The sequence below is a fragment of the Planococcus citri genome, chromosome 1 (assembly GCF_950023065.1).
Source record: "Planococcus citri chromosome 1, ihPlaCitr1.1, whole genome shotgun sequence".
Lineage (NCBI taxonomy): Eukaryota > Metazoa > Arthropoda > Insecta > Hemiptera > Pseudococcidae > Planococcus > Planococcus citri.
Window position 1 is genome coordinate 47606336 of NC_088677.1, and position 24892 is coordinate 47631227.

Consider the following 24892-nt stretch of genomic DNA (forward strand, 5'->3'; position numbering starts at 1 on the left):
CCTTTCGTTTTTATGAAATGTTCGATGTTGGAAGAGTTCAAAAGTTAATTGATAACGATAAGTTTCTAAAAGAGTGTTTGGTAAGTGTGGAAAATTTTTGTATAATAACTTGTGTGCGTACGTATCAAGCTACAAATTGAAGTTCATCACATACATATGTTCAACATTCAGAAGAACTGTTTAGACCTAAAGAAGCCATCTGGCTTCAAAATTTCATGAATTTTGGCTTTTTACGAAGATAGGTATAGATACCTACATGTAAAATGTTGAAATGTTTTGATATTTAATCGAAAAATGGAGATTGAGAACCTAAGAATTTGATTCAAAATTCCAAAATTGGATTCGTGGCCTCCTGAAGAAGGTACTCGTATGTACCAAATAAAAAAATTTCAAAAATACAATTTTGTTCTCAAAATGTCAAGTTTTAAGGAACGAAGGTGATGATTGGATTTTTGATGACCGTTCGCCTCAAATCCATATTAAAGGGTCCCTGGGCAGATGTGCAAAACTAAAAATTAAAAAAAAGTAGGAACAGTTGAAAATTTTTTCAAAATTTTGTATTCGAAGACCATTTTTCAATGTACTTTCTCTATTTTGTCGATGGCGCAATAAAATGGCCAAAAGTGAAAATTGAGCCTTGAGGTACAAAACCCACGTGATAAAATTATAAAATCACTAGATTACCCGTACCCCTCCAAAAGGAGTGAAATTGATACTTGTATTTATAACATTTATTATACCTGAAGGTATTTTATTCCCAATATATGTAAAAAAATTTACTACGCATCAATTTGAATTTCGACTGAAATTCTTCAGTTTTTCAGACTACATACATAATGTACTTATATGTATCTATAATGATTAGGTATATCAATTCGAAATATATCATATAGGTAAGTAATATTGCGATTTCAACAAAATTAAAAATTTTTAATTTTTTTGTGAAATAAGTATACTTAATTACCTACCTTAGGTTGTTGATTTTTCAAAACTGGAAACTAATCATAATACATATATTATTACATCTGACGAAAATGAATATCGGTAGGAATTATTATTGCTCTGACGTGCGTAGGTATCGCTTTTTGAGGTTCTTTTTCATCTTTTCAGAACCTTCAGTTTTTTGAAGCTTGCCAAATTAAATTTCTTATCCGCTCGTCTATCTCCCAAAAAATACTAAAAATAGTGTGTCACTAAGAGACGAAAAAAAATCTTGGCTTTGAAAAATGCAAGTAAAGGTACATTTTACTAAGATAAAAATCACTCGTGTGTTAGTACATATTTTGTTTAATTATTCACATGAAATTTGTCAATACTAACTAAATCTTTTTGTGCACATTCATATGTTTTACGCGCTATTTTTAACTCCTATTTAAAGGTTTTAGGAGGAAAAATGAATTTATGATTTGAGAAATATTGGAAGGAAGTCAATGCGGCAATAAAACAGGCGTAATACATATAAATCTCATAAACATATTTTTACCTTTCGGATTGTTTTTCTCGGGTATTTTTTCATCGAGGTTTGCAAATATTTTGACAAATGCTCGAGGTTATTTGAAATTTCCATTCCGATGGGAATTTTTTTCAATATTGAAAAGCGATCGACGCAACAAAAAAAAATAATATATTACACTGTGAAAATGTGGGCTCGTCGAAGAATTTTTCTAAAAGAATGCCATTTTACAGGATATGCAATATACATATGTAGTACGAGTAAACTACCGTACACATCTATTTTGAATCGAGAATAGGAAAACATTTGAGGAAATTTTCTTATCGAGATGTAGAAAGTGTAGTAGAAAATTGTAGTGAGGTCATTCGGCTTGTACGTAATTTCATAATTCGAAATGACTTTCATTTCGCGCTTGTGAGTTTTTTATATCACTTCAAAACTAGGTACTTTTAAAAAATGACATTTTATAAAAATTAATGGAATTTTTTTACGCTGTAAAATAATTTAGTGTTTAGTTGGAAAACAGAACAATCGCGTGACTTGAACGAATAAAATCTCTGAAAAATTACCTTTATCTATCTGCTATTTTGTTATTTTCAATTTGAGGCGGTCTTTACACTGATATAGAGAATACATATGTTGCTGAAGATGATTTTCACAATTATTTTCAACTTGGTTTTCTCGATGTAAAGTTCTGTTGTCTTGTTCGTGATATGAATCATTTTCAAAACACTATTCATTCGATAGGAGGCCTACTTTGATTACCCCTCAACTGAGATTTATACTAATTTGTATTACGTTTGTCGATTTACAAAGTATCACTACAGCGCGAACTCGTGTAATACTCTTATTACTACCGGTTACAATTCAGAGTAACTAAAAAGTTGAAAAAGATTTGATGGGATATCAAATACGAATTGAAAGTGAGTGTTCATTCAAGTGCCCGTTCTCAGTGAACTCCGCTTTCGAAAAGTTGAATGAGAAATATAAATTATTGAATGAAAATGCGCGTCAACTTCTAAACCTGAAAAAGTTTAGGTACCTACCTACTTTTTAAACCGTAATGAGCTAGGTATATACTTTTTTCTTTTTTTAATCGATAATTGCCCTTTCTTCTGACTTCTTGCGAGGGTCAGATTTTTGTTTTGTTCTTGTGTACCTATTTAATTAAATGAGTGTGCCTCCCCCCGTCCATAACTTGGAATAGATAGGTATAGTATGTATTATGAAGTGGACATATGTATCTAGAAAAAACTATTGGTTTTGTTCCCCATAGATGGAATTTTTTCCGAAATCATATTTCGACTGTTGGCTCTTCTTTCTTACAATTATAGCAAAAACAAAAAATAAATTGAGGATGAATGTCAGTGTAGGTATTCTATGGGGGAAATTTATGTGCTTAAAAAGGTGTCCATTTCTCGGAAACTTATATTTATCGCAGTTCTCTTTGTACAATTTTTAAATGTGGTACCTATCTATATCTATACCATTTTATTTATGCGCTTATTGGCACATTTCCTGCACCTTACACTTGACTCGTGTGTTAAAAAAATCACGTACTCAACTACCCACCTACAGATGAGAACCTGTAAGTACTTACGTATGATGAGATCGGTGGTATATCAGTTTAGATTTTGAGTGGTTGCTGAGTGAAAGAAATTATATCTCTTGGGTGCATCAATGCTCATACATCTGTTAAAAGTGTTGATTCATCAAGTTTCTCTTTCTTTTCTTCACCATTATTGCCGTTAATCTCCATTGTTTTTCAAGCTTTTTATCGTATATGTGGGAATTTCGTTTTTTTTCCTGATAATCAGCTCGTTTTGGGTAGCCTATTCGGAAAATTATACAGTTTAACTTTTTTATGGTTGTCACTGCAGATTAAGTGCGATGTAGGTAGGTATGCGCTATGCAGTATTTCTAACCTATCTTCTGGATGCGTTGTGATTGAATTAGTACTTACCTACCTATTTACTAATAATTACACGGACTTCAGTGGTTACAAATTATATTAACATTTTGATTAAGTAAGGAAATGACGGACGGAGTATTACGGCTACTCATGGTTACCATAGGTAGGTACAATAATATTCGTGGTACATAAGCTAATAGGTAGTTGTGCTTATACACAGAGAAAACAAACTATTTAATGAAGTTAAAATTCGTTGAATTACAAAAAAAAATCAGAAGGACTGTTAATTTTTGAAATGAATTATTGTTCAATTAAAAAAAGTGTACCTTATCACTCATATAAAAATTTGAAACCTTTTAATAATCGTATACCGGGTGACCAAGAATAATGGGATTTCGATATTATCAAAAAGGAGAGAAAATTCCCGTTATGAAAATTAGAAAATTAAATAATCATGTAAAAAATGGCGTTTGAGTGATTGTTTCAATGAAATACGAAATAATCTTTCATTTTGCATCGAAACAATAATTCGAAAGCACTTTTTCTCGATTGTTATTTCATTTTCCAGTTTTTAATCAGGGAAATTTTTTTCCCTTTTTGGCATATCAGAACATTACAAAACCCATTATTCTTGGTCACCCGGTATTTTGCGATGGTTTGACACGCAATTGCAATCGTTTATTATCTAAGTATCTCAGGCCTTTCATTCTTCAGAGTATCTTGGGAATTGGAGACCAGAACAAATTGGCCTCTTTAACCCCTCGTTCTAACAGATAGTGGAGTGTCCTTACACTACCTAACTATTTAATAAACGTGAACTTATAACATGAAGGTGTAACAATAACCGATTCACGAAATTATTGGACAAAACATACTTATTACTATTTTATCTACTCGAACATAATACTTGATAAGTATGTAATTAAAATTTTTTCTTTACTTTCACATAAATATTCTTTGTTGTCAAAAACCAACATATCGAAACTTTTAACGCATCAAATATCTTTTGAACCGACTTTTTTTATTTCCCAACAATCAATATTTTATAAAAGTACGTATTTCAAAATCAGGGAAATCATGAAAATCCATCGAATGGCATTTTTCTCTGCGAAAATTTTATATCACCTACCTAATTTTTTAATGAACAAATCTACAACATTTCAATAAAGGATTTTTTTAAAAATGTAGGTAACTAACTGGGGTTTTTAAACATTAATTTCATTTTATTTCACGCAACACCCTCTCCCAAACAAATTGTTCTTTGATGTATTCGAGTTATTTTAAATTTCACGTGATAGCTGATATTTAAAAAAGCAGCGAAAGGGTAGTGAATTTTTTGTAAATTTTTTCAGACAGTAAATGAAAAAATTGAAAATGTGTCGAAATCCTAAGGGAAAACACATTTTTAATCTTTGAAAACTCTGTTTTTCAAAAGCTTTGCGCCTCCGCGTTTTTCGGGTTGTTTTATTTTTCTGTCTGGCAATTTAGAGTTAATAACGGGAAAAATTTATAATTTAGTTTTCTTTTCTCGGAGATATTATTTTTCAACACGTTGAACTCAGTACGTGTACTGCGTAGTATTTTACGTAAGTATAACTTTTTATCGTGGCTTCGCTGGGACCAAATTTTTCTCATCGCAATTTTTTTATCCGTCCATCATCATGCTTTGATGAGTTATGTAGTTGGCAAATTAACGACACACTAAATTTAGAATTTTTCAATTTTTTATTTCTCTTTTCTTGATGAATTTTAGATTGGAAAAACTACGAGAAATTGGCGAAAATCATTAGAAATTCCAGTAGGTATACCTATTTCATTTTTTCCAAATTGACTTATATCAGTTAACCGTAACCTTCGATCTTTTCAAATAGCGATCATAGGAAGAAATTTTATTTTTTGGCTCCAACAATTTTTTATACTTATCAGAACTTGAAGCTTATTTCGGAAAGTTTTGATAATTTACTCTAATTGAAAATTGATTCTCATATTCTGACGACCTAATGCTACCACTGTTTTACTTGCTATTCTACCAAACTATTAATTCAAGTAATTTAAAGTTCATTTTCTCGCTTGTAGATGATAATAATCTACTCCATTCCACAAAGATGAACATCGAAGGTGAGCTGTAAAAGAAGTTCTAATAGATAAGTTATGAGATATCTACTTATAGGTTGTAGTTTAGGTTAGGTTGAGCTGTAAGTTGTAAGTTTTGATGGAAAATATTGGGATTAAAAAATTCAACCATGAAAACAAATGAGCCGGAAGGGAAAAAAAAATATATCTAGAGTTAGATAAAGTCTTAGTATGAAATCAAACTAGTCAGATTTTCACAATTATAAATTTACTGACGTCCGACGATTGGAAATTGAATTCTGTACGACTTTGGATTGTTTGAATGAAGAAATGCTTCATTCTACTCACAGAGCGCGTGCTCTGTTCCATAGACCTTGTTTTCTGAAATACATATTATGTTCAAATAAGTATCTTCACAATTGAAATTTGTTTTTTTTCCTGGGAAAAAATCAAAAATGGATTTTAAAAATGTTTATGAAATACATAATATTCTACTTCTACACTGTGGTTATAAAATAAAATGTACTCACTTATTAATAATCCAATACCTATAGGTAAGATATGTATTTTCTCATGAGTCAAATAACTTGAAAATGACAGAAAATTCTAAACGCATTTGTAGCTGAGAAGAATTCTTAAAATCTAAGAAAAAAAGCATCATCTACGTATGTACGTACTTATCGCTCAAAGACGCTAAAATTCTCTTTAAAATTCTTCTGAAGTAGTGAAAAATGATTGTCAAAATGTCTCCTATACGATTTCATGATTACTTATTAGGTATAATATCTACACAGATAGATACCCACTCGATTACAATGCAGCACACATTATACCCTTATGCACAAAAAAATTAATAAGTAATTAAGTAGGTAATTTCACAAACAGCCCTCGCGATGAAGCTGGAAAATCTTGATCAGCAGCGTATTTACGATTTACGAGTATGCTTACAAAAAAACTCATTTGTTAATGTGCGAAGTATAAATTTCATAATGTCACCAATGAAGTGAAGATACATAGATTCATTTCATGACGTGTAAGTATGCTGAGGGTTGTAGACGTGCTAAAACTTCAATCTTGTCAACTTCTATTTACAATGTCAGACCTTTTAAACTTGTACGTTATACGTATACAGACTAGGTACAGACACAAAGTTTAAAATACTTTCACTGATGTTGCATATATGTATTAAATGAAATAAACGGTGGCGTGAATGAAGAAGTGTAGGGGGGGGGGGAGTGGACGAAAATAAAAATCCCCTTCGTTGATTAATTACTCGTTAGCATTTCATCGAATTTCGGATCGTAATAATAAAAATGTGTTATACATACGTATATAACGTGCATGTAGGGGCTGGTACTAGGTATTTAGGTGGTACATTGTAAATATTAGGTACTGTCCATGGGTACGTAATACTTATGCGAGTTCCAAAAACAGATAGAAGGGTGTCGGAGGAGGGTGAAAAGAGATTTTCTGTGGCGCGGCGCCGCGAACGATCCCGTTATCTTTCGTTACAAATTTCAAAGTAAAGTTGAAAGTTGTAAAAAAATATTGCGTAGAGATGGCGGTTCTTTTCTCCGGCCGTTGGGTATAGAGAGCGCTACGTGCTACGAAGCGGTTGTTTGGCACAGGGAATCAGTAACATCCGAACTCGTATAATGATATTATTTTATTCGTTGATACTGGTAGTAAAGCATTTTTGACGTTTTGACTTTTTTTTTCTCGTGCCAAGTTTTATCGTATCGTTGTTTCTGATTCGAAATAAATAAAGTTCTCTCTTCGACGGTAAAATCGTCTCTTCTGTTTCGAGTTATTAAATTTATTCGTTTTTTTTTTCGTTCGTTTGATTTTTTTTATTTTACGTGTTTTTTATTATTACGTATTCATGCGGTGCGAGCGTGCGAAGTCGAAAGTATTAATTTGTTTTTCCATCTCGATCATTTTACGCGTGTTCAATTTTTAGCCGCGATTTTTCTCCCTCCATCTAGATTCTCGATGTCTTAACCACGTCTTCTGCAAGATCAGGTAATATAAAAAATTGAATTTTTTCAATTTAGGTACCTACCTCGGTATTTATTCTCAACTGCTTACTCGGGTATTTATTCTCGACTGCGTGTATGGCGAGAATGTATTATACGAACTCGTTGAGAAGAAAATTGTTCCGACGAGTTGTTGAAAAGAAATTTTTATTAAAAAAAAAAAAAAGAAACGAGACTGTAAAATACGGGGAAGATGTTGAAATTAAATAGCAAACTAAGTACGTTAAGAAATGAAAGAGTTGCACTTAAGCGTGTATAGTGTATTAGAAGCGTCAAGTTGGAAAAACTTGAAAGTTTATCAATAAAAGCATACCTACTCTTTCTCAGTACCTACCTACGGTGTACTTGTGAAAATAACTAAGTTTCATTATAACATTAGCCAACGATACGTTAAGCTATGCGATACTGGTAGTTTTTTTCTAACTTTTATTTTTTTTGTTTTACTTTTTCGAAACGATTCACTTGGTATATATGAGAATGAGAACAAAGTGAAAAAATTTCTAAATAGAGAAAGTGCTCACGTGGCGGGTATCTTTAATCGAATTACGAATTAATTCGACGTAGATACAGATACTTACTGCTTAGTTATGAAATTAACGTCAAATGAATGGAAGTCTTTAGCAACATATGAAAAGATAGGTAGATAAGTGATAGGTATTAGGTACAACGAGACAAACCACTAAAGCTTCGTGAGGAGACCAACGTGAAAGGGTTTTCTATAGTTTTAAACATACTTACGTATTAATAATTTTCTGCAGGACGTTAAAAAATTAACATTTTCTTGCGCGTATTTGACACCGACGATGGCAAAAATTGCTGAAATTTAAATCATCCGAAGGTGTTTGAATTCTTTGATCTGGCGTGTCATTTCACCTGCTTGGAATTGTCTGATATTTTTCTGTTCGATGTAGCAACATACATATCATATCTACATCGAGCAGAGTCAAGAGTATGAAAAATTGCTCAGCATAAAATTAAATTCTGGGACTTCGATGAAGCGTGAAAATAAAAAAGAAATATCGAAACTGTACAAAAGAATGTCCGTTCAATAGAAAATACACGACATTTTTTGCCCAAATTATTGTTACCCGAACGAATGAATGATTTCCTAATTCGGTCATTATGCAAATTTCTGTTCAGAAATTAAAATGCACGATGGAAATAATGTTAGCCACGTTCGCTGTATCGATGTCCGAGCACTAGTACGTGATTTGAAATAATTTTCAGTCTTGATTAATATTTCGAGATTTTTAATATTGTCACAGATACCTAATTGGTTGAAATTATATTCTTCTATTGAAGATGTTTTCATTAACATTAAGCGACTTGATTTAATGAAAACTATTCGTTTAATTAAAGGTAGTAGGTAGATACTTGGATACCTATTCTCATTCGTATACCTACTTACATTAAAAATTTTACCTTACAAACAAAAATTATACTCGAAAATGATTATATTTAATGAGTTTCTTTTTTTCGTCTTTTTATTTAATATTAACCGAATAGAAACGTCGTTATGATTATTTTTTAATTTTAATTCGTCTCTTTTTTTGTGTGTGTGTTTTGAACAATTTAGATTTGTTATCTCGAAGGAAGTAATTTTTTAATAAAGTTTAATTAAGTACCCCAAAAATAGCTTTCAATCTACAATTTTAATTTAATTTTTATTAAACTCTAGTCGTTTCACGAACGACTTTTTGACACTTTCTCATTTCCCTATCGTCGCATAACGATGGATAAAAATTCGCCAGCTATTGACGATAATCCAGGATAAATAGCATTTCCCCCCTCACTGCAGTAGCACATATTCATATGAAAATTTGCGTCTTTCTCGACGTCATTTTTGGGTAATCGAAAAAATTTCACCAAAAAGCTGGAGATGTGGTTTGAAGAAGAAAAAAAAAGTCGAGAAAAAACAAACATGACAAAATACAACGAGTAAATATAACGCGATATGCTTCTCAACGCGATATTATAAACTTTCAAGAACAATTTTTTTCTTACATTTTTGCGATAACATGATTTCTGTGAAGGGAAATTGTGATAGTGGAAACTAACCCCGGTTCAATTAAGTTTTTGAATTTATCAAACGAGGACGAGCGATGCGACGATGCGAATTTCCCAATAAATACAAAAATTTAACCCAAGAGTTTTTAGAAATTAAAACGAGATTTATGTAGCATTCGGACGAGTTCTGCTTTTTCAAACAAACTGAAAATATATAATTGTTATAATACTATATTGACCTAGTATTTTTCATTATTACGGTTTAAATTCTACCTAATCTTTTAATACAGCTATAAGCCCCAGTTCTAATTTTATATTTACATAAAATTTGTCAAAATTTATTATTTTATTCTCATTAAGATTTTTTCCCGTTTTTGTAGCGAAAATTAATTTAAGGAGTTCCTACTTCCGTCCATTCATCTTTCATTTGTATGAAAAAATAACTCAATAGTGGCTTTTCAAATACCTATCATCAAAGAGAGAAGGGAGGGGGATAGAAGGCGCCTCTAATTGAGATTCTGTTTTTAAATTTTCAGACGCCATCATCAGTAATCTCTTGGAGAGTCGAAAGTATGTAGTAAATACATAAAATATCACATTTTTGTATGTATGTACTTATTTGAAAAATATAGAAAACTCAATTTTCGTAGGAAAATTATGGTAACGTTGATAATCTTCAGTTTTCTGCTCCCTACATAGTTCTATGTAAATTAAGTATGGTAAGGTAGGTAGGTATACCCATTCCTGATCAGTCCAGTCCAATCTTCCGAGCTCTTGTACACGAATTACCTATACCTACATGTAGGTATCTATGCATTTTAATGAATATTTTCTTTGAAACTTTTTTTAAATAAATTTTTTAGAGTGTATGGCTGATTTGGTATTTGGCGTGAAGAAAAAGGATTGAATTTAATCAGATCGTGTCCGATCAAATTGGATCTCGAAGAATTGACCACTTTCCTCTGGAATGATTCAGATACGGTCAATCTCCTGACTTTATTCGGTACAATATTTCCCCCTTGGGATCTCAATAACTATTTCGAAAAAAAACACGTTTTTCTTATTAGGTACCTACCTGTACTTACTGAGAAACTAATGCATTTAGCATAACATTTTACGAAAAATAATGTGATTAAGAATTTAATAAAAGTATAGGTACATATTCCTACTCGTAAACTTCATTCAAAATGTTTTTATTTTCAACGCTAAAAAACCTCAATTTTTTCATATTTACGTTGTGGAGGATAAGGTAGGAGACTAGAAAGGAGACCAGCTTTGTCACATACTTCTTTATTTGTCTGCAGATAACTCGCGGTTTTTTGTTACCTATGGAAATCGATTTTTTGGAAAAATCAAGGGTCCATTCAAAATAAATTTGAAATGAAACAAAATCGCCCAGCATAAAGAATTTCTTATCAGTGCATCGTGATAATTTTTCTCCAAAAGGCTTCCTTTTTGAAATATTTTGAGCGAAAATTAGAAAGCTGGACTTTATTGAACTACATAATATATGTATGCAATCCATCATTATTTTCAGGAAAAACCATTTTTGATTTTTTTTTTTTGTAAAATTGTAGTTCTTAGAGTAAAAAAGGAAATTAAGATTCCAAGTACATAAATGACGTTAAAACGGTCTATTAATTGGTACCGAAATTCGTTTTTATTGCCACGTTTCTTTTCACTGGAAAACAGTTCCATCTGATGAATAAATTCTGGCAAAGGAAAAGGAACTAGGCAACTACAAGAACTTGAAATATGTGGGTAAGAACCGCGAAAACTTTCAACCGAATGAATGTAATAAAACTTGGACATAGGACATATCAAAGTTATTCGTTTTCAAGTGCTCTTAGTTACCTATAGTCGGTAGTTTTTTCTATTGCGGACAAAGTTTCCAATTGTTTAGCCGATATAAGTATAGGTAAGTGAAGTTCATCTGGTTGTCGAGTATCTTTCTTCTAAATGCGTGTGTGTGTGTGTGTTTTTTTTGCAACGAACGGTGGGGGTAAATTGTTGACATGCCCAAGTCAACCAAATCGTACTGAAAATCGGCGTGTAAGCGAAAATTCACACGTTTTATTCGAGTGAGAAATTTCAAAGAATTCACTATTTGCATAACAATAGCTTTACAGGTACCCTTTTGCTCGAATCGAGCCAGAATTCTTGGCAATAATTTTCACCCCAGACGAAGGTTTGTGTTATTGTACAATGTACACAAATACGAGTGCAAAATTCGAAAAGTACCTACCAGAAACGATGTTAGATTTACGTTCACTTTTCAAAGGACGCAGACGAATTGTTTCGTCTTTTCTACGCGACCGAACCGACGAATATCAACATATTTCGAATTGTTAACTCACTCGCTGAGTTTGTCGATGAATCGAAATCGATTCAGATTTAATTCAAGACTGGCGTGTGGACTAAATCTTTGAGAGTAGGCTGAACAAGTACAGAAGCTGATGGTGGTGAATTCTGTGTTATCGGATGCATATTTCAGCCAAATGAGATGAGAAATTTTGATAATGCAAGGTACATGAAGTGGTTTTTTTCAAGGGTTGAAAATTTTTTACGTACCTACGTAGGCATGAAGGTAATAAAAAAGCTGAAGTTTAAAATTCGATAGGTCCCCATGGAAAGGTAGTATATTTCTTCATGATCTCTATCTGCTATTACGTACCTACCTTCTACGTATAGTGATGGTAAAAATTTAAATGTTTCTTTTTCTTTAAATCGAAATGAATATTAAATTACGAAACAGTAAGCAGGTATAGTAGGTGGAGTAATGTAATCGATCAAATTATATTTTATAGGTTCCTTCGCGGTATTATGCGTTATGAATTCTTTTGTCATCCAAGAATTTGACAGATGATCAGTTGGTACCTACAATGAAAGTACAATATTTTAAAAGATGGCTTCTTTCGATTTTTCCCCTTTTGTGTGCAGGGAATGGAGAACAGTACGGAATTTTTCACGTGCCAAATCATTTCACATGTGTTGTGTTTTTCGACGCGTTTATTCGAGTTCATGTGTCACGGTATGGATGCGTTTTTCGTCATGTCTGTTTCTCTCTTTGCCTTGTTTTCTCTTATCTTCATTATTGTACGAGGAAAATTACATTATCCCGTCGATATTTCCATATCAATGGAGATTCGAATGTGGTTCGGGGATTCGCCCATGTGAAAAATGTTTCGTACATGACATACCTATAGTCTCACAAAATACCTGCTGTAGGTAAGTATAGTAGGTAGATAGATAATAGGTATAGGTATGTACGGTAATATTGACGTTCCATTACTTTTGTTGCAATTGCTACGACACGACCGATATATATGTATTTGTAGTTGTACTCGTATCTACAGCTAAATGCGTTAAGAACTGGTAGATCTTGGAGTTTTTTTTACACAGTTTCCAACCGCAATGCTGGAATAAATGGAAGTTTAGTTTATTGCATTTGTTCCTTTAGTTATTTAATAAATGTATCCTTTGTGCAGAAATAACTTGATATCCTAGTACACATATAATAATCTGGTTTGATCATTTGTATCAAAGTGATACTGTAGGTTAGATAGATAGAATTTAATGCTTTAATTGCTGTATCATGGACAGCATTTGTTAAAAATAAAGTGGGAACACTTTGTCATTTATGATTAGGAAGGTTGTGTATTGTTTTTATATCACATATCGACCACTTAAAATGGTAGTGTATGATCAGTACAGCAGTAGATGTAAGAAAGGCAATTAAAACTATTTTAAATTATCGACATTATCGTATTACGTAATACAGTTATTTCTTGAAACACTCCAATTTAGTTAAAACACTATTCATTTGAGAAGAAATTAATCCCGGTATGGTTTCTCAATATTTCTAGTTTTTGAAAAATTTACTTACCGCTCCTATACTCATTTAAATAAAATTCCGTCGTAATATTAATTCAAATCATTTTATGAACAAAAATTCAAGTTTATATCAATGCATTACCGTTGGTAACGTTTACTTACATGAGAGGCAAATCATTTGGGAAAAATTGGCGATTTCAGAAAAAAATTACATTCAAACATTTTTCATTTGAAAAAAAAAAATACAATCAATACTTAGGTTAGGTACAAAAATAGGATTTCTTATGCATGATCTTTTGAAGATTTCAAAAAATGGTGCGGCGTCTAATTCGTTTTCTTCTTGAATCCTAAAGTCTGTGAGTACTTAGCAAAATTGGAAAAATTTATCGAGCAATCTTTATTAATTCGAAAATCAATTTTGCTAACGCACTCAGTACCTATACGTATTATGTTGAAAATTAAAAAAAAAACTTGGTTTCAATTATTTTTAAACTTAAAAAAGACATTAGTTTGTTCAGTTTTATTTTTTAAATGTCTAAAATACCTAAAATGAAGAACACATAATTTAAAAAACAGGTAGGTAGTTATTTGTTCTTTTCAATTGAATTGAATGTTTTTTCAAGTTCTACAGTTCTAACCTTTGTATGTGCCATTGCTGAAGTATATTTTTACAACGGGGGTTTACTCTGACTTAAGTACCTATCCAGTATCCCTCAAAAGATAGGCTAGTTTTAGTCTGGGAAAAAATGAAAAAATGTTTCTGCTCTCTTGAAAGTTCAATTTGAAGCAACTTTGTGGGTAGGTAGAGGTACATAAAAAAAACACCAATTTTTAATTTCATTTTTACACATTATGTATTTATTCATTTATTTCTTAAAATTTTTCGCACTAATCTTGAAATGGTAGGTATACCTACCTTTTGACAATGCACATGGACAAATGGGGAAAAATTTATCTGTCATACCTACCTATCGTACTTACATATTATTATAATCACCTCCAATTTTAAGTAGACATTCGACAGAAATTCTCCAAATGATATAGAATTGCATCTTAATAAAAAAATCTTTGAAATCAAAACGCCCTTAAACCTCGCCTTTTCAAGGATTTTAAAAGGATTTAATGTCGAAATTTATTTACGTAACAGTTTCTTAACGTGAAAATGATACAACTACTCTTTAGTGGTTTTGGTTAAATGCCGCACAGCCTTTTATGTTGAACGATAGCGCGGTCTTATTCAGATGGAATAATTCGATAAGACGAAATCGTGTTTGAAGGGATTTAATCGGCGTATAAATTCGTCTTCCGATCGTTACCTAGTTTGATATTGAGGATAATTAATAAAATATCGCCTTATTTTTTCTGCTCGAGGGTTAGTCTTCGTTCTGAATAGAAACAGCGCGTGAATTTGCGAGATTAATTTTATTCAGAAAAACTGCTAGCGTATTTTATTCGATAATTGAACATTTTCATTTGATATTGATGTAGATACGTATTATTAGGTCGGTAAACCGTTGCTGTACAATTTACTTATTGAATTTTTATAAAATTACGAAAAAATAAAATGAAAGGGAGCATTATTGAAATTGTGTATTTTAGTGTGTGTTCATAGTAACGATCGGTAATTTGGTTTCTGTAACGAGTTGAATTTGAAAAATATTTGCAGACTCTTATACGAATTATCTTCTTCTTTGGCGTTTTTTCTGCATTGTTTGGACTTTTCCCAATACTCTTGCTGTAGGTAGAGGTACCCGAGTTTTTCAAGCTTGAAATGCCTGCTAATTTTCTTCGTCGTGTTATTGCACGATCAGCTAATTTTTTTCATCTTATCGAATTTTTCTCTAAAACCCAACACAATTGCACAAAAAATTATGAAGCAAACTCTTGAACAAGATAGGTATTCACTTTCAAAATATTTGTTTTATTCGAACATTTTAACAATTCGTAATGAAAAATAAACACAGATTAAGGATCAAACTGGAAGATATTTATAATTGGAGAAACTTGTAAGTTCAAAGTTCAACAATTAAAATCAACTTATATCCAGCTTTTCACCTCTTTAAATCGAATAAAACAACAGTTTAATAACTATTTTTGAATTAAGAAAGTAAGTATAAAATCTTTGAAAAAAATTACCCCAAAATAGATATACCAATAAGGTATAAGTTTTTGTTTGAAAAAAAGTTATATTTGCGGAAAACAAATTTTAATTTGAAAAGTCGACTTGATCAAATATTTTTTTCTTAAGAGAATACCTACTAGAAATTTACCGAAGTGGAATCCAAGTCTACCTTAGACATTCAAATTTATGAGAGAACAAAATACCTATAAAATTACCTAACTACTCAAATACTTACAAGAGAGGTGCCCCAGGTGACATGCACCGATTTAAATGATTCTTGCACCGTTGGATAGAGGACATCGAACATAGTCTACCACAAAATTTTCAGCTGCTGAAGTTGATATTTCGATTTTTCAGAGCAATTTTTCGATTTTCACATAGCAATTTTGAAAAATTGGCCAAATATAGTCGGCCCAGGTCGCATACCGAAACCTTCAATATTCTTTGGGCATTTCAATACATATGATGAGACTAGCCCACGGTGTAATTTTAAGCTGCTGAAGTTGATATTTGAGCCTTCCAGTGCGATTTTTCTATTTTCACATGGCAATTCTGAAAAATTGGCCAAAAATGGTCGGCGGAGGTCGCATACCAAAACCTTCAATATTATTTGGGCATTTCAATACATATGATGAGACTAGCCCACAGTGAAATTTTCAGCTGCTGAAGTTAATATTTGACCCTTCCAGGGCGATTTTGAAAAATTGGCCAAAAATGGTCGGCGGAGGTCGCATACCGAAAACTTCAATATTATTTGGGCATTTCAATACTTATGATAAGACTATGCCACCGTGAAATTTTCAGCTGCTGAAGTTGATATTTGAGCCCTCCAGGGCGATTTTTTGATTTTCACATCACAATTTTGAAAAATTGACCAAAAATAGTCGGCGGAGGTCGCATACCAAAACCTTCAATATTATTTGGACATTTCAATACACATGATGAGACTAGCCCACGGTGAGATTTTCAGCTGCTGAAGTTGATATTTGAGCCCTCCAGGGCGATTTTTTGATTTTCACGTTGCAATTTTGAAAAATTTGCCAAAAATGGTCGGCGGAGGTCGCATACCAAAACCTTCAATATTATTTGAGCATTTCAATACATATGATAAGACTATGCCACCGTGAAATTTTCAGCTGCTGAAGTTAATATTTGAGCCCTCCAGGGCAATTATTTGATTTTCGCGTTGCAATTTTGAAAAATTGGCCAAAAATGGTCGGCGGAGGTCGCATACCAAAACCTTCAATATTATTTGAGCATTTCAATACATACCTATGATAAGACTAGCCTACGGTGAAATTTTCAGCTGCTGAAGTTGATATTTGGCCCTTCCAGGGCGATTTTTCTATTGTCACAATAGCTATGTGAAAATCGAAAAATTGCTCTGAAAAATCGAAATATCAACTTCAGCAGCTGAAAATTTTGTGGTAGACTATGTTTGATGTCCTCTATCCAATGGTGCAAGAATCATTAAAATCGGTGCATGTCACCTGGGGCACCTCCCTTGTTAGATAGTTACGTAAGATTCAAGTGACATCTCAAGTTCTATTAATTTGGATAAGTTATTCATTTTTAGTTTAATACGAATATAAAAAAATCAAACCACCATTGTTTTTTCTCTAATATGCTCAATGACGTTGTACATACTCGTACAAAAATGTTGGATTCACTTACCAATTTGAAAATGTGGAGTTGCTTCATGTAAAAATTTCCTTTTAAGGAGTGATACTTACTACTCTTACTACTTAAGTACATAAAAATTGAAAAAAATTAAAATCGTGGTATTAATAAAAATTGTCTCCCTTTTTAAACGAGAAAAGAGGTTTCGGGTTTTCGAAAATCTTATAACCACTACTGTCGTATCTGTGTTGTACTTTCTTTGAAATGAATATCTATATATTTTCGTTTAATAGCATTTAAAATTATTTCATCCTGTCAAAATGACAGCTCGATAAAACTTTACCCTGTTATCGAGAAATTAGATTTACAACTTTTAAAGTTTTTTGACATTTTAGAGAATCTTATAAAGTTATTATGGTATGGTGCGCTTTGATTTTTAGCAAATGCATGGCTATAGTTCAAGAAGGGGTTGCTATTCATTTTTTGGTAGGTACCCATCTTGGAGCTGTAACGCTTTCAGTTGTCAAATATACCTACTTGGGATTAATTTTTATTTTGATCTTGATTGAGAATAATCCTGGGTATACAGATCTGAAATAATTCATGTCTACAGGTTACAGGTATACCGAAGATCTGCCTATTATTTGTTTCCACCTCATCAGTTAAAGTCTCATTGTATAGATTAAATTAAGGAAAACTGATCCGGCTTGAAACAACAAATTCCCAAATCCTCTTTGGGCTCAACACTTCTTCTTCAGACTTTCTCTTTAGTCGTTATTATTATTATTTGATGGTGGTTACAATTTTCATACATGAAAGCTCCACCGACAAAGTAAAAAAAAAATCAACATAACAAATGAACGTAACAAACAAACACAAAACGAAATTTTAAATTTCGGAATTGTGAACTTATCCAATGATGTGGGTAATTAAAAAGTTCCTACCACATGTGCGTAGTTGATGGAAATGATAACTGCAGATTGCCCTTCTTTTCAACTTGGGGGATTTTTGCTATATGGCTAGATCAGAATTTTTGACGATTATCGTCAAAATTGCAAGCAGCCGTTTCGTTCTGAAGATGTTGTATGGATTCTGGACAGGTTTACATGGGTATTCTAGAAAACGAAATTTTATTACGTCGATGTTTCTTCTCGATATACTATGCGATAAATCGATATAGTGAATATGTAGAGCTTTTCAAGCGTATCGAGTTGTAATCGTCGTTGAGAGCTTTCGAGATGAATTCACATTTAAATGTCGTTGGTTCAAAAGATTAGGTTTAGCCTGTATAGTATGCAATTTCTTGAAAATGGACCGGCGTTCTCTGGCGTGGTGGTTGCTGGAGCTAGGTCGTCGATAGGTACATATACGTATGTCGACGAGTAATTTTAGTTGTAGAATCGAGGCAGCAGGCTAATTATTTAACGTGCGTGCGCGATTAATCAGCAGCAGGCTGGCAACTGGACCATGTACTAGGCGTTATTGGCTTAATAGGAAATTTGGTAACGACAGAAAATGCAAATTTAAGATAGCTCGGTTACGGCTATTTCACCAGTATTTACAGGGTGTGGCGGGTGGGTGGGTGGAGGGCTGAGAACACGGTGAGAGATTTGTACTAGGTGGGTAGGTAGGTACTAGGTAGTAGGTAGGTACTCTGCGAAATGTACGAAATCAGCAACGGATGAAACACTGTCGAGATGAAATATTAACAATGGTGCAGGCCGAAGAGACGAATTGGTATATTTGCTAAAGCGTGTTTTATTGTAACAGGCTTATATACGTGGTGGATGGCGTTTAAAGGTGAATCACGTCAAACAAGAATAACGTAGCGACGATGTACGTGAATGGAATTTACCAACGTCGATGCCGTGTGTCTTCGTAGTATGGGTAGGTATACGGACCTACCTGTATCTAGCTATAGGAAGTTCTAAACAGCTTACCTATATGTATATGCCTACTGTTTATATTTATGCGTTGCGGCTACGACATCATCGTGGTTTCTGCTTCATATACCTGTGTATGTAGGTACCTGTGTATTTTATCTCTATGAAGTAATTAAAATTGGAATCCAAACAATGCGATCACGATACGCGACTCATCGCCGACATTATTGGCAAATGTTCTCTACACCCTATCGACCTTCATGATCGGAAAAATCTCATCCTCGTGGTAGGTAACTTGATACTTTTTGAGCAGTCTATGTCGATTGCCACTTATGGAAAATGATTACGTGTAAAAAAATGAGAGGGGTGTATAATTTTTAGACGTTTAAGGCGTGAATTACCCTGTACTCAGTCAGAAGAACGTGCTATACGAGTACGTATGCGTGTATTCAAGGTGGTAACTAATACCTATACATCGCGTATAAGCAGGTTCGTTGTTGGTAATGTCGAATGCAACAGGTGAACGATACCGAATATAAAAATAACGTGGCGAAATGTTGAATTCGCGGTATGTGTATTGACGCTTCGTGATGAAAATGTTTACATAGTTGAATTTTGTACGATTTACTCGTTCCTGGAAGATTGCCTTGCCTTTGTACAAGGAAAAACGAATATTGGTAACAGCTGCCGTGTATCGTGTGTAATGATTTATTATTAATGTTTGTAGAATCGTACATCGTAGATGGTACATAAACGAAATGTTCATCTCGTGTTTGAATACCATCTTGATGGTGGTATATGCTTTGATAATGATAACGTTCTCAAATCATCTAGGTTCGTTCTTTATTTTTACCATGTGCTCGTATTAAATGTGTATTTTGCATTTACGCCGGTTTCGTTTTATTCGTCGGTGAATTTGAAAATGCGCAAAGGTTCGACGAATCCTGCATCCAATGCGTGTGTATCGTTACGTGCCAGTTTGAAGTATTATCCTGTGCCATATAAGAGATTGAAATGTTACGAGGCAAGTTTTTCATAGTTTTTGTTACATATCTGATTTTGTTTTGATCAAATTTAACGGAAAAAATTGTCAAAATATTTACGCGTGACATTTTTATTGATCGTCTCCTTTCAGACAAGACTGAAAGATCCCAAGATTGCACGAGATTTTGAAAAGAAACTGTGCGATACTTCCTGATCCCGTACTGTTGGAAAGCCAAAACTAGCCCGCAAAAATTCAATTTCGAACCAATTCTTGAAAAAATCATTAGAGATCGTAGTTTATGCGATTGCCTACTTGAAAATGAAAATTTTTCGAATAAATGTTGCGAGTTGAATTGTTTAACGATAGTGAGTTGATTCCCAAATAATTTTTTTTTTTTTAGGAACCAATTTAAACTAGTTGGATTGATTCCCACATCGTTCTTTCAAGAGTACGAATTGATTCCATTTCATGTTGTGCTCAAGTGTATACTTAATAGTTGACATACGAATTTATTCCATCCATCTCACAGACAACATTCGTACCCCTCGTTTTTTTTGTTTTTTTTTTGATCAGTGTAACTCGAGTGAAAAACATTTTTTTGCTGGAATTTTGATTCACGAGTGTCAAACGGAGCCGCAGGGAAAGTACAATTTGTAGTTGCCGATTTCATCTGGCACAATGTTAGTCAAGAAAAATTAAGAAACTATAGGTCTCGCCAACACCTACAAGCACAGCGAATTTCTAGTTCTTCTCTGAATTAAGCATCAAATTTCTTCCGAAAGATGTTTAACTCACGTTACCTACTAATTACATTTTTACCAATCGTCCAAAATGCTTCTCATACCTATTTTAATCTAAAAGACCAAAACCATTTTGTGGAGACGATTCAGCCAAATCTCCTCGAAGTGTCTCCACATGAGCAAAAACGAGGTGAGAATCAATTCATACATCAGTAAAAACGATATGAGAACCAATTCGACCATTTTTTTTGTGTGCTGGAAAAATTGACCAGGAGACCGACTCGAGATTGAAGTCAAGACGTCAAGAGAAGGTACATAAGAGAAGTGAAATTGAGGTACATTCGAATGAAGTTTTGGCATTAAAATGCGATGCGACGACAAAACGATTTAAATGACAATACGCCTAATTTTACATACCAATAAAACATAATGTGCATACATGGTATTTAGTTTAAATCGTATTTATAAACTGGGTTAAACATACAGAGTAGCGATAAGTTGAACAAACTATGTATAATTGTATAGGGGAACTGGAAGTGTCGATAAAACGGCATAGGTACATAAAAAAAGTAGATATTTTACCTCCCCGAGTGGATTTTTTGTGCTGAAAAGCGTAGGATAACAAATAATGAGGCTGCAGATTAGTGTATGATTTTTTTTTCAACATGAGAACTTTTTAACGTGATTTATAAATGCGATTTCCGGAGTTGTAATTACCGTTAAAACTTTTATACTCCAGCCAGAAATATTTGTCAAAAGATAAGCTAGGTACAACATCTCTATAATACAAAACGACATACCTGAGAGTAGTGTTAATTACTAATATCACAAAAATTTTTAAAATGAAATATTTGTATTGTATGTATCAAATGATACTTAGTGCCTTTTGGTTGAAAAAAATTGCGGTAGAGTGGGAAGCATGGAGGTTTCAAAATTCAAATGTTTTGGTGACCCTTTTGGGCTTATTTCAAGGTTTTGTAGTCAAACAGTCATAAAAAATGAAATCTGCGCCATCAAAAACCCTTGCAACCAAAATTTCAACTTAAACTGTGGATTTGTCTGGCAAATTTTTCATTTGAATCACTATACATGCCGTTTTGACAAGGCTATAATATCAGTACATACAAAATGGCATACCATTGATGATATTTGTGGTTCGATGATTGAAGGTTTGATATATTGAAGTAAGCTCAAAAGTGAATATTATACCTATTTGTACTATCGGATTTTTCTTAACATGAAGTTTTTTATGAGATATTAGGTAACATCCAAAAATGCGTCATTAGGAGGGGCGCCCGCGCCGGACTCCAATTCCTTTTAGGAGTCCCGTTTTATCAGCACTTCTCCTATGTGGGTGAAATTGTTGACGATAAAAATGTTATGCTTGTATGTATAGGTATCTGCCCATTTCATTGAAATTGTTTTAAAAAGTCCACGAGTATCAAATGGTGAAAATTTTTAATTTGTTTGGTTTAACCTTACCACGGTACGAAGCTAAATTTCAGCTTTTAAATCAAACATCGTCGAAACGGGACGAATAAAACGAAAAACCTTTTCTACGTATCTACTTGGATGACAAAATTATTCAAATCTTCATTTAACGGAATACCTTGCTATTTGTACAGATTCGAATCGAGACATTCAAACAAATGAGCGTTCAAAATACACGTTTTTTCATTCTATTTCAACAAAAAGAAAGAAACAAATTTACGATTTACTCCTCATTTTGTATAATTAGTCAAGTTGGCACTAAACCATCAGAACTAAATCAATGACGAGGTGTACGAGTTTATTCCAAATTAAAGCACTTTTTTATGTTAAGGGAATTAGGGAATATATATTGAAGTAATTTTCAAATTAGAAATAAAATGAAAACAAAATAAATAACGAATAAAACATTAATCGAATAACGCTTTTTTCACGTTCAGCGACAAATGTATGGATTTATATAATTTTTTGTAGGTATAAGTACTTAAGTAGTACTTATGAAGTTATGAGGAAGATTCGTGCCCTTAATATTATGAATCGAATTCGTGTCCTAAAAAATTTGCCGCTCAACGTTGATATTATCAACTTTAAAAGACATTGTAACTAATAATGCGGTAAGTATATACGTTTTTACATTTAAGTGACTCGATGTTCCTATGTATCGTAAAGCTTATCTCTTTTTAAGGTTTCCTAATGACAAGGTCTTTTCCGCGCAAATTCCAGATAGGTAGGGACCTATTGTGATTTTTCAACGCGTGAAATTGTGAGCATATTACGATGTATTTTTTTTTCAAACAGGTACCTAGTACCTACCTATATAAAATGGAAGAGTGAGATGAGAAGAAAAATGTTACAGCGATTGAAATAAAATAAGAATTACCTACCTATACTAAACGATGGCAGTCTCATATGTACCTAATAATTTTCTCAATTCTTCATTTCCAGCCTAAAACAATTCGTAAATTCCTACCTAACGAAGTAGGTAGAGGTACCTACTTATGTACTTTTCCAAAGGGCATTACATAATATCGTACAGTCATAAGAAAGAGGAAAAAAGAACTTCATTTCAATTCCCTATTTGGGAAGAACCTAAATGAAGGTTCAAATTTAGCGTTTATTTTGGTAGGTATCTATTCCGTTTTCCTTAAAATGATTATTTCCTCACAAAGGTTTTATAATTTAGCTAGGAGAATGAAAAAAATTTCAGCGTTCAAATAAGTACTCAGGCTGTTGTTTCTTTAATTTGCTTTCTTGTACTGTTGATAAATTTACTTTAATAAAATGTAGCGAGTTAAATGGCTCTATGTAGGTACATATATGTTTTACTGTCTTATCTAGTAGAAAAATTTATGTTTATACTCGCTTAAAAAAGGTCTTAAAACCGGATGGAGGTTTGTTAGTTAGACGAAGCTTCGTTGTAGCTTACTCTATTGTGTAATACCTATGACTCAGCAAAATATTAAACGAATGAAAAAAATCCTGTTTGTAAATAAAAAATTAAATACCTAGGTACTTTTTGGGGGGGGGGGATTTTACGCGGTACGTTGGCGACGTCTTGTGTAGATACTAAAACAAGAGAGCTTTTTTTTTTTTTTAATTACGTTGTGTAAAGCTATAGACACGACTGAAGACGGGTGGAATCTCTCGCACACGACGAAAATTTTAAAGCTGTCGACTTATAAAATTATCCTTTTTTAGCGGCAAGTTAAACGGTTTATAAAAACGTAGGTAATGAAAGTTAATAAAAGACCACTCGTTATGAAGGAAATTTCAACGCAGTGGGATGTAATAGCTTCAGTGTTGGATGACAACAGCTTATTATTAGGCTTGTAATGATCGGTGCTGCTTTTTTTATAAGGAAGGAAGGAGTATTTCGCAGGGTATCGTTTTTCCAATGAATACTTTCGAAGAGAGGATTCCTTTCGTCTTTGCTCAACTGATAGGTAAAGAATAAAATTTCTCGAAAGAATTTTAGTCACATTGCGTGAAAAAATGTCGAATTAAAAACCCAAGACCAATCATGTGAATAAATCCGTTCAATAAAATTCAAAGATTTAAAAATCAGCGAACCTAATAAAAAGATATGGTTAAATTCGAGCAAAAAATATGTTATGCAGCTAGAAATACGTAACTGCGAGGTTAAGTTGGAGCCACGATTTATGACGTATTTTTTTCTCTTTTTCTTCGTACTTATATCTGAAGTTAAGAAAGAGGTGATTACTTCGTAATGTTTATTCAGCTAAACTTTTACAAAAGCCGACTTCGGTTTAAGTTCAACATTCATGGATAAAAACTAGTCTCAAACTTAGTATAAAAGAATTTTTAAAATGCGAAATAGATTTCGTTTCTTGGTTTACAGAGCGACACCTTTTTGTGAAAGAAAAAAAATTATCTTTGATTATTACTATATTCCAGACTTGACTCCGTATTAATTTTGTAATGTAAAGGAAACTTACCAAACAAGGGTACCTACTGCCGTTTTGAACCTATGCTCTTCGATTTCAATGAGACCGAGCGGCGAGGTAGATCAAGACGTTAATATGTTTAAACTCCTGTAACAAAATTTTAAATACTGAAGTTAATTTAGGAATTTTGGCAAATTTTTGAGAAATCAAAATTAAAAAAAAAACTGCCAACAAGGAAACTTTTTGAACTTACACTTTCTGATCATTAACAATTAACAAAACCAAGGGAGATCAAAAGAGCATCTTTTTGTGAACTCAATACTCGAAAAAGCTG

General features: G+C 32.8%; 1 protein-coding gene across 5 annotated transcripts in view; it reads left to right on the top strand.

Moving 5' to 3' along the window:
* Positions 1–24892, top strand: part of LOC135832373 (uncharacterized) — a 168573-nt gene that overhangs the window by 45179 nt on the left and 98502 nt on the right. Inside the window, exon 1 of one of the 5 annotated variants that reach the window (XM_065345586.1) lies at positions 7079–7460. The exons of the other annotated variants lie outside the window; for them this stretch is intronic. The gene's annotated coding sequence lies outside the window, so the exon portion shown is untranslated. Of the gene's footprint in view, positions 1–7078; positions 7461–24892 lie in introns of those variants that run through there. 5 annotated transcript variants of the gene reach the window in all.